Source organism: Typopeltis vanoorti, chromosome 5 (assembly GCF_054136105.1).
Source record: "Typopeltis vanoorti isolate ZY-2024b chromosome 5, IOZ_Tvanoo_1.0, whole genome shotgun sequence".
In the NCBI taxonomy this organism is placed as follows: Eukaryota; Metazoa; Arthropoda; class Arachnida; order Uropygi; family Thelyphonidae; genus Typopeltis; species Typopeltis vanoorti.
Window position 1 is genome coordinate 22,285,434 of NC_143553.1, and position 13,161 is coordinate 22,298,594.

At 36.2% G+C, this 13,161-nt stretch overlaps 1 protein-coding gene across 2 annotated transcripts in view; it reads right to left on the reverse strand.

The window, feature by feature from the left end:
- Window positions 1–13,161, reverse strand: part of Non2 (upstream activation factor subunit spp27 homolog Non2) — a 545,408-nt gene that overhangs the window by 361,642 nt on the left and 170,605 nt on the right. The gene's annotated exons all lie outside the window — the stretch shown is intronic.

The following is a 13,161-nucleotide window of genomic DNA, read 5'->3' on the forward strand; positions in this document are numbered from 1 at the left end:
ACTCTATATTTAAACTAAACCTAGTTCAAAAACAAACCAGACTAAAAGTATACAATACATTAGCCCTACCAGTCTTAATGTATGGAAGCGAAATCTGGACAATAAAACAAAAAGACAAACAAAGATTAACAACAGCAGAAATGAAGTTTATGAGAAAAACTGCAAAGTATACCCTATTTGATCACAAAAGAAATGAAGAAATTATGAAAGAATTAAACCAAGAACCAGTAATAGAAAAAATTAAAAAATATAAACATAAATGGATGGAACACATTCAAAGAATGAAAACAGAAAGATTACCAAAACAAGTGTTAAAATACAAACCATTAGGAAAAAGAAAACCAGGACGTCCTCTTAAACGATGACTTCTAAGGCCGGAACAGGCTATGCTAGGCCTAAATCCTTGATATGCATGATGATGATGATGATGATGATAAATAAATAAAATAAAATATTATAAATAAATATGTATATTGTAAATAAATAAATTAAGTTAGATTCATTTTCTATTAATTTTCCCCTATTAAAAACTGCTTTGCATGTCAGCAACCCGATTTGAAATTTTTGGCATGGTCACATCAAAAGGTTCGCCACCACTGATCTAGATGATTTCTAGATCAGTGGTGGTGAAGAATTATTAGAAAACATGAAGAAGGCTACAGAATTACTGTTATTGCCAGAGAGTTCGGAAATCCACATAGCATTGTGTCCAGGATCTGGGCATTTTCAGTCACTCTAACACAAAGCCGATATTGAAAGTTTATTTTTCACTTGGTTAGAGTATAATAAATTTAGTTTAATCCTTTATCCAAGTGTGAGCAAACAACGTTTGCACCTGAAAGTATCTTCAGGACTGGGGTAAGGTGGTACAACACCAAGGCACTCTTTGCAAAGGTGGAGCAAGTTACCAACACTCCTATCTCAGTATCTCCCATAATGCAAAACACATCTCCTTGCGGATATGTCTAATGTTATGCATTAAGGGAAGGGCCACAACCCAGACTAGTTTTGACCTTTACTGAGGTCTCTTCAGTGGGAGCCAGGCCCAAGTGGAGATACCAGGCAGAAGCATTACAGGTGTTGTACCACCTTACCCCAGTCCTGAAGATACTTTCAGGTGAAAACTTTGTTTGCTCACACTTGGATAAAGGATTAAACTAAATTTATTATACTCTAACCAAGTGAAAAATAAACTTTCAACATCTTTCTCTAAATCCAGATTAATTTAATAAAAAAGGGTGGCACACCATTTGGCAACTCCTACAGGTAGAGATGACCTGCTAATGCTTCTGCCTGGTATCTCCACTTGGGCCTGGCTCCCACTGAAAGAGACCTCAATAAAGGCCGAAACTAGTCTGGTTTGTGGCCTTCCCTTAATGCATAACATCAGACATATCCGCAAGGAGATGTGTTTTGCATTATGGGAGATACTGAGATAGGAGTGTTGGTAGCTTGCTCCACCTTTGCAAGGAGTGCCTTGGTGTTGTACCACCTTACCCCAGTCCTGAAGATACTTTCAGGTGCAAACTTTGTTTGCTCACACTTGGATAAAGGATTAAACTAAGTATGTATATTATTTCTGGGAAAACTCCCATGTTACTCCTCTTAACAAACTATTATTTTGCCTGCTTCAATTTAGGAGTGCCCCTGTTTAAATGTCATTGGCTATTTACTCACCGATTCTTAGGGCATTGTAGATGTAAGTTTACCAAAAAGTATATGTAGCATAAGGAAGAGAAATTTACACATACCTTTTTCTGGGTGTTGCGGCTTTTCTTCTTTATGCGATGTCTGAAAACTACTGAGTGTGTGGAGGGGGGAGGTAGGCAATTTGGGAGAATTAAATTAGAAAAACCCGTTTTTTTTTCCCGTAATATATTGCTATATTATATAGGGTGCAGGAAAGGTGAAAGGGTCGATTATTTATATAGGGGGGAAGGGGATTGACGGGGTGCGGTCCGTTTCGACTATTCTCAGTCGTCATCTGAACACATTGGGAAAGTGGATGCTATGTCAGGTCGGATAGGTGCTTCTGTTTTTGAAGTGTTTGTGTTATCGCCTAATGGTCGGGGTTTGACCTCAATTTTATGTTGTGAAACTTCCAAACCTCGGAGATTATGTAGGGCCTGTGTACATTGATAGAGTTCGCGTCACATTTTATGGCTATTGTTTCCGATATTCTTAGCATTGTTTCATTGTCTTGTCTGTCTACTATGATGGCCTTGTCGATCTGCGGGGTATGTTTTTGTTCAAGGGCATGAATCCGTGAGTAAATAGCCAATGACATTTAAACAGGGGTACTCCTAAACTGAAGCAGGCAAAATAGCCGTAATTATAATAGTTTATTAAGAGGAGTAACATGGGAGTTTTCCCAGAAATAATACACATAATTTACTTGTGTCTTATAACCATACAACCCCTATCATTGGCTCTCTACTCATAACCTCCCCACCAACCCCCCACCAATCCCCCCTCGATCACAAAACACCCTTAAAAATAGTTTTCGCCTAGCGCACATACCAACACAAGCTTATGTCGTGGTCGCACGTCACATATTCAATGAGTGCATAAACTTTACAAAAAGTACATACCAAAAAACCATCCTAACATACACCGCTCAAAAAATACATATAACTTTCCTCAAAAAATGCCTCGATCACAACATCACACCAAAATTCGCCACGGTACGCGGCAACAGCACGATTCGCGGAAACAAAAAAATCTGCTACCGAGCATCCCATGCCCTCATAAAACAAGCCATAAACAACAGGTTTAAAAAGAAACAACAAGCATCTTCATACATTCACAAAACAAAAAACAGATTGAAAAAGCTACTAACCACAAACGAATGGGCAGTCTTTTGGGATAATACCCAATCTCACATCAACGACTACACGCTATTATTAGAAGATCGACATGCAAAGAAATGGTACGCACTAACAAACACCCAATACAACAATTGCATTGCTTCCAACCCTTCGGATTTTTCCGCCTTAGAACCAACAAAAAACAACTCCATCATCAATCTATCGCACCACAACCTCACGCCCGATGAAATCACCATCCTGAGCAAAGGATTAAACTTTGGTGTATCTCCTAAGTACATACAAAACAGAGACATCGTTACCGAAATGCAAGCAAAATTAGAATATGACCCTAACAAAGAAACAATATTCCACAAAATTAACAACATCATAAACAGTAAAATAATAATTAAACCAAACTTCAACCCCAACTGACAAAAAGCCCTTTTATCCCTAAAGAGGAACTCGAACATTATTATCAATAAAGTTGACAAAGGGGACACTGTAGTCATTACAAACCAAACCGATTACCACAACAAAATAACAGCCATCTTAACCGACCAAACACACCTACCGAAAAATACAAACCATTAATTACAACGTCTAACTTCATGATAAAAAACACGGACGACCTTTTCGAAAAAATAAAAAACCTAACCGTATCCCAAGATGACATCCTCACTTCACTGGATGCGGCCTCTTTATACACTAACGTCGACGTCCCCAGAACTTTAGACATCGTACACACACTACTCACAGAAAACCACACCCTACACTCTTGTACTAATCTAACGCCCATTGACATTATTAACTTAATAAAACTAATAATCTCGGCAAACTTCTTCAAGTTCAACAACAACATGTACATTCAAATCTTCGGACTCCCCATGGGCCAAAACATCAGTGGACAACTAGCGAAATTATTTGTAGCACATATAGAATCACTCCTACTCCACCCTTCCCTTCGCCCCCGGCATCACCTTTTATGGCAGATACGTGGACGATATTCTGTGCATTGGTAATCCCACACACATTACCACCTTAAAAACATCCCTAAATGGTTACAGCAACAGACTAAAATTCACCACAGAAACCGAATAGAACAAATCCATCAATTTCTTAAACTTGACATTAACCAGAACACACAACAAAATAGCCACGAAAATATACTACAAACCCTCGCATATCGGAAACTACCTCCATTTTCACTCATACCATCCATATTCGGTTAAAAAATCTGTCATCTTATCACAATTCATAAATGCCTACAAATTTTCAACTAATCAGAATAATCCTATTATATATAAATGATCTGCTTTTGCAGACTTCCAATCCTATCCATAGCTTTTGCTGATGACAGTATACTCCATTCATTCTTTTTGTTCGACAAACTTTGTAGTGCTCAGTAATAGAATCCTCAAGATATACAAAGACCAATGACCTGAAATCAGATCTAACTATATTCCAGTGGGGCAAGATCAACCTTGTAAAATACAGTGCCACCAAAACTCTCCTGATCTCTCACAAAAAAGAGCTTGCATCCTTTTTGCTCCCTTACAATCAGTAATACTCACATATGCAAACATGATCAAGATTTCGCTTCCTGGACTGACATGCACCTCTGATCTTTCCTCGCACAACCACAATTCAACTATAGCTTCTGCAGCCACCAAAACATTTGTACTTTTTTGCACAACTTTCAAGACACTACTTGACACCTCCACAGCTCCTAACTCTACAGAAATCCAAAACCTGTCCAGACATAGAATACTGCTCCCATATTTTGGGAAGTGCACAAAAATCATCTCTAAGATTGCTCGATTCTATCCATAAAAGAGCGGTCTGGCTAATTAATGATCCTTCTCTCACATACCCAGTTCAATGCTCTTTCACAGATGTTCAGTCTCTTCCTTGTGCCTCCTCTACAGATACTTTCATGCACAGTGTGCTGAACTCTTCCAGTCCCCTTCAAAATCATTAAAACATGAGCCACTGCTAACCAAAACCCTTTTACAGTCCATCTTGAAATTCATTGACCAACTTCACTGCCTCTTCTTTCATTTCATCTACTTTGTTCTTTAGAGCATTCTTCCCCCACTCTGCCTTCCCCAAAGATTACAATCCTGATATTTTTTTAAGTAGTCCTGGCTAAGTAACTCTGATGCCACAGGTTGTATTCTCATAAGCTCTCTCTTTTTCTTTTTTTTTTTTTTTCAGAACCTTTTAAGTTACTATATATATATATATATATATATATATATATATATATATAAATGATAATTCTTTTTATTTCTGCATTTTCACGTAGTTATGTAGTTAGGTGAAGTATGATTATCCATACACTATGTTGCCAAAAGCATTCAGACAGTAACTGTTTGTAATTCCCATCACTACAGTGTCAGTATGAAGTCGGGCCTTCTTTTGCTGCTATAACAGCAATTGCCCTTCAGAGCAGGCTCTCCACTAAGTTCTGGTAAACTGATGCTGGAATTCACTTCCGTTCCGCTTGTAGTATGCCAAACAGGTGACAAAAACCTTAATCCTATTGAGCATCTTTGGTATCAGCTGGAGCAAAGGTTGCGTGTTAGTTGGGTGAGTAGATCTAGCATGCAACCTTTGCTCCAGTTGATACCAAAGATGCTCAATAGGATTATGGTTGGGCCTTTGGATTGGACAGTTTAGTTCTTCCACCTCCATATTTTCAAACCACAGAACTAGGGCCCTTTCTTTGTGAGGAGGTATTATCATGCTGATACAAAAAAGGAATTTAATTCTTCCTGTGGGAAGAATTAAATTGTCCAACATGTCATGGTATCAGTGTTTAAAGATCCAGAGACAGAAACCAATGGGCCTAGTCCTAACCAGGAAAAACAATCCCTACACCATTATGCTACCAACTCTAAATTTCATGGTTGATAGAAGACATTCCTGTAAGTATCGTTTACCAGGCATCTGCCAGATCCACACACATCCATTGGATTGCCAGATCACGTACTGTGATTCATTCACTCCACAGATCCTCTTCCATTGATCCACATTCCAATGACAGTGTTGTTTGAACCATTCCAGATGATGCCAGGAATAGCAGTTTTAATCAAGGGCGTATGAGATGCAGCACGACCATGAAATCTAAGGGCAAAAACCTCCCAGCAAATAGTTCTGTCACTGGCATCCATTCCAGAGCTCAGTGCAGTACTCATTTGTGAAGTTTGATAAGGCTGACTGATTATTTATCGTGACAACACACATGGGAGTTCGCCAGTCCTAATTTTCCAGTTTCTTGGACCAACCAAGTTCACAGGAGTGATTTGGTAGGGTCCATCAGGTTTTCACTTCAAAATGACCTTGCTGACAGTAGAAAGGGGCATGTGCAATGTGGCAGAAATCTCTCAGACTGAATGACCAAACTTGTGGGTTCTGACTATTATACCATGTAGGAACGGACTAAACTCTTTTCAGCCACTCATTCTGATGGCAAAGAATGTCTACACTGCCAATGCTTACATAGAATTGCCGACATGTATGTGTATTATACATGTGGAGTGTTGGATGCTTTTGGCAAAAGCGTGTATTTTAATCTTGATTCATTTTGCAATTTGACTGAAGCACCAAATATATAGAGCTGAAGTATAGTGAATTGAATTTTATAAGAAAGTGTTTGGAATAAAAAATATAATCCTCATTAAATTTGTTATCAGGTTTTAATGAGTTTGTGTTTTTATTAAAATATTTGTTTATAAAATATAATTCAGCATGCTTTGGCCGAATATTCTGTTATTGGCAAATTTCAAATTGAAATGTCAGTTATTTGGCTAAGTAATGGTTATGGTACAACATGACAAAATTTCATGCCGGCTGGAGTGTCGCCCGGTTAAACAAGGGACCCCGTTGTTTTCGCCAGGGAACCAGGACGAACAGTGAAAAGTCAGCTACTGGAACAAATCTGAAAACACACCTCAACTCAACATCACCAGAGTTAAAGATCGGTACTATCAACATAAGAAGACTTAATGGCAAAGAAATGGAGCTAGCTGAGAAATTAGATAAGTACCAGATCAACATAATAGGGGTGACTGAAACAAAAAAGACCAAAACTGGTGAGATCTTTCTGAGCAATAAATACAAAATGTTATATTCAGGCAATGACAATCAAGGAAAAGAAGGAGTAGCCATAGTATTCAACACAAAATACAAGGCTAATCTTCTTGAATGGCAGGCAGTGTCAAGTAGAGTGATTTGGACAAATATCAGAATGGGGAACTAAACAATGAGACTTATTTGTGCCTATGGTCCGACAGAAGGTTCTACTAAGGTAGAAGTGGAGGAATTTTTTGACGCTTTAGAAAAAGCAATTCACACAATGAAAAAGGAAAAGTTGGTCCTTGTTGGGGATCTAAATAGCAGAGTAGGAAATGATTGTGAGACATACAAAAATATTTTGGGAAAATTTGGAGAAAAGAGCGAAGCTAATAATAATGGCAAATATCTGTTGGATTTCTGCTCAGGACATGGACTGGTTATTACTAACACCATGTTCCAACATAAAAATGTGCACAAATTCACATGGAGAGAAGAGGCTAGGAATAAGAAAAGTCTCATTGACTATGTTATTGTTGATAGTGATGTTTTCTCCCTGGTGCAGGACACCAGAGTGTACAGAGGATTTGAACTTGGAAGTGATCACTATTTAGTCTTGAGCAGGATAAAATTGAATTTCCTATTGAAAAGAATGACATGTAAGAAAGTTTTAAAGCGAATAAAAATGGAGCAGCTCTTAGATGTGAACTGTAGACTAAAATACACAAAGATTATTGAAGGAAAAATGAAAGAGTTTGATTACAGGAACCAAACCTTGGAGATTCAGTAGCAAGCCTTAAAGAAAACCCTGATTGATTCAGCTAGAGAGACATGTGAAGTTGTCTGCAAGGAAAGACAAATTAGAACTCCATGGTGGACACAGGAAGTTAAAGAGGCAGTGAAGGAAAAGAAGAAAGCATATCAAAAGTTCTTGGCAAATAAGTCAACTTGTACTCTTAGAGAATACAGAGAAAAATGTAAAAAAGCTAAACACTGTGTAAAACTAGCTAAACAAAAGTCATTGGAGGACTTTGGTAAGAATATAGAAAATAAATATCAAGAAGGTGGCAAAATATTCTGGAGGTTGTTAAAGAAGATCAGGAATGGAGAAAAGAGTGCTGTAAAAAGAGTTAGAGATGATAAAGGTGAAATGAAAACGGGAGAAAAAGATATCCTTGAAGTATGGAGTAATTACTTTGAAAATTTGTTAAATGAAACAAGCAGTGATGATAGCACAGTGATAAAAAACACTGACCAGGTATGCAGTCAGGAATACATATCCATACTTGAAGTAGAAAAAGCCATCAAAGGCTTAAAATGTGGAAAGGCAGCAGGAGTAGATGATATTTGACCAGAAATGCTGAAGTACGGTGGTATAAAAGTCTTACAGTGGCTGCATTGCATAGTTCAGAATGCCTGGACAGAGGGACGAATTCCCAATGATTGGAGTAGAGCTCTCATAGTACCCATATATAAAAAGGGAAATAAAACTGAATGCGAGAATTACAGAGGTATTTCCCTACTGAGTGTTCCTGGTAAGATTTATGCATGCATACTTGAGAGACAGTTGAGGATTGTGGAAGGAAAGCTTGGTGAAGAACATGCTGGATTCAGGCCAAATAGGGGCTGTCAGGATCAGATTTGCACTTTACGACAAATAGTGGAGAAATCATGAGAATATAACAAAGATCTGTATTTAAGTTTTATCGATTTGGAAAAGGCATATGACAATGTGCCAAGAGAGAAGCTATTCAATATGCTACAGTTATATGGTATCAATGGGGCATTATATCAAGCAATACTTAGTCTTTATTTGAGTTGTAAGTCAGCAGTTAGAATTGAAGGAAGTACAGGAAGATGGTTTAATGTTAAATCTGGTGTGAGACAAGGATGTACATTATCCCCTCTGTTATTCATTATCTATATGGATCACATTATGAAGGAAAGTGGTATTAAAAATGATATCAAAATTGGAGATGTTAATGTGCGGACGATGTTATACTTCTAAATAAATCCGCTACAAGTCTGCAAGATTCTCTGACTAAATTGAATAACTGTTGTAATAGATATGGTATCAAGGTCAGCAATAAAAAGACAAAGACAATGAAAATAGTTAGAAATGTTGAAAATGTCAACTGTGTTATGAATGGAGAACCTGTGGAACAAGTAAAACATTTTAGCTACTTAGGCACGATTTTTAGTGAAGATGCTAAATTAAATATGGAAATAGACAACAGAATCAACAAAGCTGGTATGGTAGGAAGTCAATTGAATAAATTCATATGGAATAGTCAGAACACTAAATCAGCTGTATACAAGACAGTGTTCAAACCAGTTTTAACTTGGATCTGAGAGCTGGGTCAGAAGTAAAACACTTGACCAAAGACTAAAGACTGCAGATATACGAGTCCTGAGAATGATTAGAGGCTTGAACAGATGGCATCAATGGCAATATCATATTAAAAACGAGAATATTAGGAAAGAACTTGACATTGTCAGCATTCAGGAATGTGTTAGCAGAGCTAATCTCAGGTGGTATGGTCACTTAAACAGAATGGGCGAGGAAAGATTAGCAAACCAAGTGTTCTCTGCCAAGTTGGCAGGAAAACGGCCCAGAGGAAGACCAAGATATAGGTGGATTGATATGGTACAAAGTGCCTTAGATGACAGAAATATAAGATCTGGTAATGTTGGAGTCTTGACAAGTAACAGACCGATTTGGAGAAAAATTGTAGATAGGAAGGTAGTAATGATGTAAATTTTTCATGTAGTACTATCATATCCTGTATACGCTTTGAGGGTACATGGCAGGAATGTGATGCTGATGATGATGATATAATGGTTCAGCACATCCCTAATTTAAATGTAGGATTATAGTCTCCCAGGCATCTATATTTGTTAAGTTAGGAGTTCTTTAACGCACAGGCAGATTCACAGCATACAATGTCATTTTTAAAGCAGAATCTTTGTAGAACATTTTTAGCTCCATCTAACTGCAAGAAGGATGTCGTACAAATGGTCTACTAATCGGCATCTTCGGATTTTGCTTTCATAAAACAAGATGCAAACTGGAGATATGATGTTATAAAACTCATTATTTACCATTTCTGAAAATAAGTATCATCCAAACTTTTAGTAAGAATATACAATCATTTCAACTGGGGTCAAACACAGTGCTCTCTTTCCATAAGAGTTCAAATTAAAATGACTTCTATGGTTTAAGCTTGTGTTTGCCAAAAGATTCTGTTAAGTATGTTGCCTGCATGCTCAAAAGCCTAGATGGATGAGATTTAATTTCTGATAGTTGATGTAATATTACTGTTCCCGAACCCTCTTCTAATTCAAGAATAGCTGATTTATCCAAAATATGAGAGATGACATTTGTCTGGTAAAAAACCAGAAAAGAAAAGAAAGAGATGAATGTTTATCTTTGTTGAATGGCTATTGTCCATCAACGACAACCTTTTGCATTTGTCTCTTCCAGGTAGACAGTTTGTTAATGGAAAAGAATACGAGCATAAAGACAAATTTCTTCAAGATTGTTGCAAATGGTTTTGAGATATTAGAGATGTAGGGCATTATAACATGTTTCACAAGAGTTTTGTGAATTCAACTTGTTGGAGTCTAAAATGCACTGAATCTTCCCAGGGGAGGTTTAAACCTATTTAATTACACATCCTTTTAATGACATCTATTTCATATCTTTTGAGTTCTTATGTAGAACATTCCACTTGTTTATTAAAAATTCATCCGTTTTTTGTACTACCCATAATTTTTTGACTTCTCAAAAAATTATGGGTACAGCGATATCATTATCAGTTTTGGCATCACATTATTATTCACAAATGTTCCACTGGCTGAAACTCTTCAGTTATCATCATGAGACCTCCTTTCAAATGTATTAAAGGTTTAAGACTTAGTAAGACATTAAATATTTTACAGAGAAAACAACAAATGTACAAGGGGATAGGCAGCATAGATCCCCTCTCATCTGCTTTAGCCAACTACTATTTATTACACTCATAAAACTCTATGTTATGCTAATAATATTTTTGCAATCAAGTGCATCTAGAAAATACACAGATTTCCCCGACAACAAATCAATAACCCTACTTACATTCCTGTATCAAGTTCAGCATAGAAAATGCAAAGATGTAAAATTATCCTTCATAGAAATTCTACTTTACTGTTCTCCCTCAGATATCATATCCAGTTCTGTTTATCAAAAACTGACCCCCCCCCACTGATAAATATATTCACCATGATTCTACACATCATCCACTACCAGATTTAGAACTCATCAAAACACTACTTATGTCTTCTCAAAAGAATAAACCCATAATCTGAGATCACATAACTCCAATGTGTATACATGTATGGTTCTGATTCCCTACAACTCTGGTATCTCTGAATCAACTGCAACAATCCTGAAAAAGATATCCTTATCTACATCTTCTTCTTTCTATCAACAAACTGACTATTTCTCAGTATTCACCAAAAATGAGCTTTGCATTCCTCTCTCTTCCTGGTTTCATTTATACCAGGCATCTTGCAAATGCTATCTCTCGTATTTAGGACAAACTAGCTGTTCTATTGAGAAAAACTTCAGTAGCTATGTCTAATACCAAAAATCTCACAAGTCCAGATTTGATCAGCATGGAATCAACATAGATTCTTTAGTCAAAGACGTGCCTAATCCATAAGTCATTTTAAATGTTAATGTTTATTACAAGAGCTCTAACATTACAGAAAATATGGGAGATTATTATTCTCAGCAACTGTAAATAATGAGATTTTTTAAACAAAATTATAAATTATTGATTTAAAAATCAAGATGCAAGTGAAATACATTATAATACTAATTAATGGCAGAAGTAATTTACATAAAATTGCTTATTTGTAGAATTTTCAGCTATGTTTCATAGCCATTTTCAATACAGAAAGATAACCACAACAAAGATAACAATTAAACTGAAAGCATATAGCACATATTATATGTGCTATTGACTGCTGGAGAATAACTCCATCTGCATTAATAGATATCAGATAGGAAACAAATAAAAATAAAATACTTAATAAAATTTTTAAATTTAAATAATTAATTACAATTTATGAAGCACATGAATGGTATTAGTTAGGATACTTCCCAGAATTGAGAAAATTTAAGGCAATTGTTTTTTTGTTAAGGTTGGGATTGTGAATGTGTTTCTCACAGCTTAATTTGTAGTCTTTCCAGAAGAAAATAGCTTTTGTGTAGAACTTTGGCATTCCACTGAACTCTGTGTTTTGTAGATAAGGTATGGTTTGCTAAACCTGATTTATTGGGCTCCTTAAATGAAAAATATTCTCAATGCTCTTCAAGATGAATTTGTGCAGAATGATCAGTCTGTCCATAATAACATAAGCCACAAGAGCTAAGGATTCTGTAAACTCCAGGATAAGAAAAGAGGGATAAGGAAGGTATTTAGTTTACGCATTGGACAGAAAGAGACTTGCAGGTGAATCTGGTGAAGAAGTCTTGCTATTCTTTCTGAAAACCCTTTAACATATGGATGATAAATCCTAGAAACTTCTCCTTCAAGAGGGTTAAGATGAAGGTATTAATTTTTGATTATTTTATCGACAGTATCATAACCATTAGAATTAAAGATAGCTCTGATAACAGATAGTTCCTTGTTCAGAAAAGAATCGGTTGAACATCTGATCCACGAAAGTGACATTTGTATATTCATTGTATTTTCTGGCTTTGAATCTGCCATATTTCATTAATGTTGTTATAATGAAACCAAATGATCTGATATATATCAAGATAATTATCATTAAACATTTTCTTGTGCAATATATATATATCGTCTCATCTACTCAACCTCCTGTTGGTGGGTAACAATGCTACTTTACTAAGGAATAATAATAGAACAAGGTGGTTTCCTGTTGCCTTCCTTGCCCAATAAGTATTTTTATTGTTTGTAAACATATTCAGATGGCCAGTTTGCAGGATAATATAAAAAAACAAATAAAAAAAAACAGAGTTCCTGGGGAAGAGGCCTCCACACGAACTCACTCACCTTCAGGTGAAAAGCCCTGTCTATGCATATATTTGTATCTGGTTATTCTCTAAAAAAATATATATAAACAAATACCATTAAAAATGAAAAAAATAAAAATTATTAATTTTTTTAAAGACCAAGTAAGTAAATGAACATTTCACCTATAATCAAATGCAAGTGTAATAATGTTAAGAGGCATGAGAGGCACCACTTTATCCAAACAGAAACTATCT